Raw genomic sequence first — 8,716 nt, 5'->3', positions numbered from 1 at the left:
TCTAATTTTCTAGAAAATATTAGATATTAAATAAAGTATAAAAATACATATTTAATTGATTTTATATTAATATGGAAATTATTATGATTAAGTAATTTTAATTATTATTGTTATTATTTTGTTAAGTAAAGCAAGAATACAGATTCATATATATATATATATATATGAAAAGTATGATTTATAGTAAACCTATTATCTAACCATTATTATTGTATATTAATATTTGAATATTAAAATAATATCAAATATTAGTTTCTTACAGTTATTGATATTTGTAAGACCAGTGAAGTTTGGAGAAAGTATATTTATTATATCACTGGAATTGATATTATGACTAATTAATAATAATATAAATATTTATATTTATATTATTATCATTATATTGATTATTACAACTTTATGTTAAAAATATGATTTCTTTTATAAAATGACTATTTGAATATATACATCCATATACGTATTGCTATTGAAGTATTTTGTTATTAATATCGAAATAAGTTTAATTATAGACGATAATTATTATTTTTGTTGGGATTATTATTATTATTATCATAAGGGTACATTATCTTATGAGCAAGGTTTAAAGCATGGTTTTATATGAAGAGTTATTTGCATTACGTTGATAATAATTTATTATTATCATTTATATAGTTTCTGGTATTATTAATATACACTATCAATAGTGTATATTTATGATTTTGATAGAATTTAATAAATGATGTGCCTTGAATAGGATTTGTATGGATTTGATTGATTGACTCTTGGTGAGGAATTTTAAAATAAGCTAAGGACCTAAGGTAAGTAAATCTCACCTTTTGTGCTTAAGTGTAAGATGCATGACTACATTGATTGTGTACATCTGATGAGTTAAGTATGGTATGATGATGATGCATATGATAAGTATGTGAAGAATGGTTATATGAACACCATAAGGGTGTTGTGTGATATGTAATTGATGAATTCTGTGATATGTGAAAGATGTCTTACTTGGTTAAGAATGATATGAATTATGTGCAAGTATGTGTTCTTATGTTGATGGATATGTGGATTACTCTATGTTCATGATTTGTTATATGTTATGATATATGAAGCGTTTAAGTTTTTAGGCTGGAAACCTTAGACCTGAGCCATAGCTCTACGTTAAGGTATAACAACGCCACCAACCCAAAGCTTCATGTATTATGACTAAAGATGTTTTGAGTTATATGAGATGTGATACAATGCCTTGATTGAATACCATCAACATGAATCATGAACATGAACATTGGCATTTCAGCATCAGCATGTATGCATGGCATGTACAGTTATGTGATACATTATTATGTGATATAAGACCATGCATATGAATATGAAAAAAGTTATGAAATGCCTTGAAAAGTTTTATGTAAAGTTAAACATTTTAATGACACAAGGCTTAAGCAAAGTGATAATAAGATGTTAAAAAGGGTGCCACTGTTTCGATGAAGCAATCAAGTAAGTTCAGTAAAGAAGACGGAAGTCTATAAGACTTATAGTGGCTGCCCACTAGTGTGGGCTAGGTCAGAGTTGACCATTCAGATATGTTTGCCATGTTTCCGTCTTTCTCCTCCATATGTGTAATAAGTATGGCAGCTATGGCAACGATGAAATGAGTGTTATGATGAGCCTAGCTGAGATGATGGCTAGCCGGAGGAGAACCCATGGGATTCTATATGATATGTGTAACAAGCCCTGCAGGCATTGGCTGAATCAAACAGTGTGCACAAGTGATATTGGGCCCATAAAAATGTGAAACTAAAAGAAAGAGCATAAAAGTAAAGTTTGAAAGTGCATGAGCAATAAATGAAATTCATAAGTATATAAGTCAGCATATTAGTATATGTGCACTACAAACTCACGACATTCATGTGTATGTGTATGCATGAGATTTGCTTACTGAGCGTTAGCTCATTATGTTATTTTCCAACATTTTTCCAGGTGTGGCTTTAGCTGTTGAGCAACTTGTGGAGCACGGACTCAGTAGCAATGCAATAATGGTTTAGAGTTTTCATATGGCTGCCTTAAATTTAAAGTATTCATGCGTGTAATAATTTCTACTAATAAGTTTATATAAAAGTTTTAAATTTTTCTGTATTTCTTCGTATCATTTTATTTAATTCTTTTGGTCAAGTGCCTTACATACTCGTAAACCCTAGAATTACGAGTATGTGGCAGACGTACCCTACCTTAGGGACGTTACAAATGGTATCAGAGCTTTGAGTTTGTAGATGTCGTGTACTCGTTATGTTATTAGATTTTGGGATCTGAAATGCTACTGAGTTCCGCCACAAGACAAGCCACACGTTAATGGTTAGTATAATTTATCCATATTTTAGTTAATGTATGTTAATGATGTTGTATAATTGTATTAGAAACTCATTGTGTGTTTGAGTTTCCATGATATAAGTATGAGTTTGGATTAAATGAATATTCTCATGCACGGTAGAGAAATTGAAGTTTGTTATTTATCTGAATGCATGCCTTTATTATTGATGTGATAAATAATTGATGATTTATCGATGTCGATGTTTGGATTATTAATTGATATTCTCAAGCTTTGAAAGTGATCTATCAGTTCAGTTAGTGTGTTAAGGGTTAATATGTCAGGTTAGTGTTTTGGAGAGCAAAGTTTTAGGTTGTTGCTGAGAGCACACACAATAAGAGACTTTAGTGAAACAGTAGTAATATATAGATAAAAAAAAATAAAAAATACATAATCTATTAAGGATTGGGGTTTTGGACACGTTCTACCTCGTCAATCAACTTTTGTTGTTCAACTCTAAGGGTCTCCCCAGTAGTTTGCAGTGTCTGAAATTTTTCCTTCATATCGACTGAGTAGTTAGCAAGAAGTGTAGTTAAAGTCCCATTCTCCTTAACCAACTTCTCCTTCTCTCGAGTCAATGCCTTGTTGGCATTTCTAATGGTTATCATCTCTTGTTTTTGTGTTTCTATATACCTTTTCAAGTGGTCAACCTCTTGTTCTCTTGCAAGAACCCGTTGGCCTAGGTTTGAGACCGATGCTGCCGCCTGAGTGGTAAGAACTAAGGAATCTTTTACAGCTTGTAGGTCTGACCTATGGGATAAAATTATTTGGTCTTTAGGGGTGAGTATGCTTTGACCTATACTAATGGCCACCTTTTTATCGAGCATAGCTGAATCCTCCACTGTGACAAGGCCAGTATCAGAATAAAATTTGGGAAGCCAAACTCTGGGAAATTGAGTATTTCGTTCTGGGATGTGTACTGGAGGATACACCATTAGCTGTGGTAGGGGTGCAGAAATTTGTGGTGAAGATTCGATAGTGGGAAGATTTGGCTCAGGTAAAGCTAAAGTTAGGTCTAAGTTCAGCTGAGATGATGAGGATGCCATGGGTTGCTTAGCTTGAGTAATGGACGGAAGTAATAATGATTTGGTTTTCAAAAGCTTGAGATTGATTGTGTTTTAGTGTGTATGTGATGAATTTTATTTATAGAAAAATTTGTTGAACTGTTGGGTCATTGGATCCTTGAATTTGTTTGTTTTCAAGATAGATATCACAGATTTTATCTTGTTCAATGTGTTACGCTATCCTCTCTGATGATGAAAGTCAAACTTATTAGATGTTGTCGACATGGAAATCACTTCTATTGATTTTGCGATCCTGATTTGAACATGGAAACAATTTGTAAATTGTTGAATGAATCGAGGTGATAAATGTTATTTACTGAATTACTCTGTAGTGTGAATTACTTTCGGCGATTAAATTATAGTATATTAGCTGTTTTATCCCGAAAGTAAGATAATGTATTACTTGTGTGAAGTGATGACTGAGTATTATTGGTATAGGTGTTGAAATGAGACATGTCTAACTTATTAGACATGTGAGAATTATTCGTTTTCGTAGATGAAGTGGTGGATTGGTCAGTCAAGACTTATCCCATGTTTTATTCAATGAAGGGATACTAAGCTAAGTGTGTGAATTTCCGAGTGGCCACGGTTATTTGCATTCTAGCATAGTATCAATATGCCCTTTATTATTTTATACATTTGGAAAAAAAAAAAAATTGATTTTTAAATGTTTTCTTAGAGAAATAATGAGAGTCAGGCTTTTCTGAAATGGTACCTAATGAATGGCCTATCTCACTATTTCTCATTCAGGGCAAGCGGTCGGTTTTGACAACGAAAGGGTTTCATAAAGACTTGGTTTTAAAGAATAATCTTCATCGGCTATATAATTGTTTTCTAGTTATCTAATTTTATGCCAAAAAAAAAAAAAAAAATTGACTGTAAAAGATGAATATCAAGGATGTTTTCATGATGATGGTCATCTTCTCTTCTTACGTTATGTGGTTTGTGTTCAAAAGTATGGATGAGGAGGATTCGTTTGTATTTTCGTATACATTCATTGTAATTTATACTATTGTTATAGCTTATTTCCTTTCTTTCTATATTGTAGTCCTCATGTGAGGTGTTTACACATCCTCGCCTTTTTATATATGATAAGGATTACAAGTCAGGAATAAGTTTTGTTTTCGGGATGAAAGTAAGTGTTGTGTATGAAATCTTATGCTGTGAAATGTTGTTCTGTTTATTTGTAATGGTAGTTCTTGTCTCCGATTATCAAATTTAGTTTGAAATTTCGAGGACGAAATTATTTTAACGAGGGAAGGATTGTAATATCCAACATTTTCATTATACATTTTTTTATTATAAATCAGAGTTTTAATACATAAAATGTACAAGTTTACAAATTTAAGAAATAGTAATGGAAAAATAGTGTTTAAAATATCATTTTATGTTTTTAATGAGATTAAAGAGAGAGAAACTTGAGTAGTCAAGTATAGGACCCGAATGTCATATAATTTTAATTGGGGATTTTTATAAAATTAAGAAAGTTTTGCTAAAGGACTTATTTGAAAAGAATTTTAATATTTTGGGTCCAAGTGTAATTTTAAAAAAAATAATAATAAATAAATAAAATAAAATAAAATAAAAGGCTTCAGCCTTTCATTTTACCCGAGCCCCTCTCTCTCTCTCCTCAGAAAACCCCTCTCTCTCTCTCTCTCTCTCTCTCTCTCTCTCTCTCTCTCTCTCTCTCTCTCTCTCCTCTACGTATCACTGTTGCCGACGACGCAGGAGTACTTTCCGGCCACCATTTTTAGCCACGCGCTGGACCGTTGGATTCAGAGGCCTCCGAACTATCGACCCACGCGGGAATCTAGAGCTCACTCGCCGATTAAACGCCTCAACCACTCGATTTAAGTTCGGCCACCCCGCGACTTTAAAGTTGCGATTCGGCCACCTCGGGCATCCGTTTGCCGATCCGTCACCACCATCGTGTTCCTCGTGTTGTGGGCTTCAAAACCCAATAACTTGTTCCTACATCTACCATAGTTGGGTGGTGGGCCCACCACGAGCCACCGCGATCCACCGTAGATCGACGGTCGAAACTTAGTGTTCGAGGTTCCGAAGTACGTTTTGAGTCTCAGAAAATCATCGTTTGACTTATTGTGGAACCCGATCATTTTGGTATAATTTCTTTAACCTATATATTGTGATTTAATTGTGATTGATTAGAGTAATTGTTATTATGTGTATTTATAGTATATAATTATATATTATTGATATATGGAATATTTTCTGTAATTTACTGGCTGTCTGGGATTATATATATTTTTGATACAGGTTTTGATTTTGGAATTGTCCACTTTATAGCCGTTGTGCTGTCTAATTTTCTAGAAAATATTAGATATTAAATAAAGTATAAAAATACATATTTAATTGATTTTATATTAATATGGAAATTATTATGATTAAGTAATTTTAATTATTATTGTTATTATTTTGTTAAGTAAATCAAGAATACAGATTCATATATATATATATATATATGAAAAGTATGATTTATAGTAAACCTATTATCTAACCATTATTATTGTATATTAATATTTGAATATTAAAATAATATCAAATATTAGTTTCTTACAGTTATTGATATTTGTAAGACCAGTGAAGTTTGGAGAAAGTATATTTATTATATCACTGGAATTGATATTATGACTAATTAATAATAATATAAATATTTATATTTATATTATTATCATTATATTGATTATTACAACTTTATGTTAAAAATATGATTTCTTTTATAAAATGACTATTTGAATATATACATCCATATACGTATTGCTATTGAAGTATTTTGTTATTAATATCGAAATAAGTTTAATTATAGACGATAATTATTATTTTTGTTGGGATTATTATTATTATTATCATAAGGGTACATTATCTTATGAGCAAGGTTTAAAGCATGGTTTTATATGAAGAGTTATTTGCATTACGTTGATAATAATTTATTATTATCATTTATATAGTTTCTGGTATTATTAATATACACTATCAATAGTGTATATTTATGATTTTGATAGAATTTAATAAATGATGTGCCTTGAATAGGATTTGTATGGATTTGATTGATTGACTCTTGGTGAGGAATTTTAAAATAAGCTAAGGACCTAAGGTAAGTAAATCTCACCTTTTGTGCTTAAGTGTAAGATGCATGACTACATTGATTGTGTACATCTGATGAGTTAAGTATGGTATGATGATGATGCATATGATAAGTATGTGAAGAATGGTTATATGAACACCATAAGGGTGTTGTGTGATATGTAATTGATGAATTCTGTGATATGTGAAAGATGTCTTACTTGGTTAAGAATGATATGAATTATGTGCAAGTATGTGTTCTTATGTTGATGGATATGTGGATTACTCTATGTTCATGATTTGTTATATGTTATGATATATGAAGCGTTTAAGTTTTTAGGCTGGAAACCTTAGACCTGAGCCATAGCTCTACGTTAAGGTATAACAACGCCACCAACCCAAAGCTTCATGTATTATGACTAAAGATGTTTTGAGTTATATGAGATGTGATACAATGCCTTGATTGAATACCATCAACATGAATCATGAACATGAACATTGGCATTTCAGCATCAGCATGTATGCATGGCATGTACAGTTATGTGATACATTATTATGTGATATAAGACCATGCATATGAATATGAAAAAAGTTATGAAATGCCTTGAAAAGTTTTATGTAAAGTTAAACATTTTAATGACACAAGGCTTAAGCAAAGTGATAATAAGATGTTAAAAAGGGTGCCACTGTTTCGATGAAGCAATCAAGTAAGTTCAGTAAAGAAGACGGAAGTCTATAAGACTTATAGTGGCTGCCCACTAGTGTGGGCTAGGTCAGAGTTGACCATTCAGATATGTTTGCCATGTTTCCGTCTTTCTCCTCCATATGTGTAATAAGTATGGCAGCTATGGCAACGATGAAATGAGTGTTATGATGAGCCTAGCTGAGATGATGGCTAGCCGGAGGAGAACCCATGGGATTCTATATGATATGTGTAACAAGCCCTGCAGGCATTGGCTGAATCAAACAGTGTGCACAAGTGATATTGGGCCCATAAAAATGTGAAACTAAAAGAAAGAGCATAAAAGTAAAGTTTGAAAGTGCATGAGCAATAAATGAAATTCATAAGTATATAAGTCAGCATATTAGTATATGTGCACTACAAACTCACGACATTCATGTGTATGTGTATGCATGAGATTTGCTTACTGAGCGTTAGCTCATTATGTTATTTTCCAACATTTTTCCAGGTGTGGCTTTAGCTGTTGAGCAACTTGTGGAGCACGGACTCAGTAGCAATGCAATAATGGTTTAGAGTTTTCATATGGCTGCCTTAAATTTAAAGTATTCATGCGTGTAATAATTTCTACTAATAAGTTTATATAAAAGTTTTAAATTTTTCTGTATTTCTTCGTATCATTTTATTTAATTCTTTTGGTCAAGTGCCTTACATACTCGTAAACCCTAGAATTACGAGTATGTGGCAGACGTACCCTACCTTAGGGACGTTACAGTTACAATTTCCCCAGTATAACCAAACCCAAAATCAACCCCAACCATGCACTTCTAGCAAATTTTGAGCACAAATCACCTCAAACAACAATAAAAGACCTCAAAAACGCACTAAAACACCAAGATTCCTATATTGCCATTATTGCACTTCAATATCAACTTAGACCCCAAAAATCTAAAACCCACAATTAACTCCAAAATACCAACGACAATTGAACCCACGACCAGATTATAAATGATTTATAATCCTCAAAAAATCATGCTATTCATTCCAAAGTTACTCTAAATCAGAATTCAAAACCAAAGCTTCAAAATCGCAACACACACTCAAAAAGACATAAAACTTAGGAAAATGAGAGTTAACTTACTGAATTTGAAATCCTTGATTGGTTTTGGAGTCTCCAATAGCTGCTAATCCTTTTGGCAGCCTGAATTCCTCACAAAACTCCCAAAGCAATGGTCCCAAGCTTGAATACTTCTTGGCCTTGAAGTGCAAGGCAACGCAAGAGAAGAGCAGGCCAAATGTGGGAGTGTTGGCTTCCAATTGCCTTAGCCATTTTTTTCTATTTTTAGGGCCAAATGACCCATTTACCCCTCCTCATGCCTATCCTTAGTAAACCTCAAGGGCAAAATGGTCATTTTGCCATTAATCCCACTAAACATCAATTGTACCTCAAGTCAGTTCACTAATCTTCCACTCATAGTTATTTTCCCCCAAAAATATCTCATATTCCATAGATTTCATAAATACACAAAATTACCAAAATACTCCTTG

General features: G+C 32.3%; 1 long non-coding RNA gene across 1 annotated transcript; it reads left to right on the top strand.

Annotated features, from left to right (window-relative positions):
• The first annotated feature begins 806 nt into the window (after nt 1-806).
• LOC133804472 (uncharacterized) lies at nt 807-7,624 on the top strand. Its single transcript, XR_009878501.1, has 2 exons — nt 807-1,888; nt 6,521-7,624. It is a non-coding gene; the product is annotated as an uncharacterized LOC133804472 (long non-coding RNA).
• Nucleotides 7,625-8,716: the final 1,092 nt, after the last annotated feature.

The sequence above is a fragment of the Humulus lupulus genome, chromosome X (assembly GCF_963169125.1).
Source record: "Humulus lupulus chromosome X, drHumLupu1.1, whole genome shotgun sequence".
NCBI classification, from domain to species: Eukaryota; Viridiplantae; Streptophyta; class Magnoliopsida; order Rosales; family Cannabaceae; genus Humulus; species Humulus lupulus.
The sequence above is the reverse complement of the archived record's forward strand: the minus strand, read 5'-3'. Positions and strand labels throughout refer to the sequence as shown.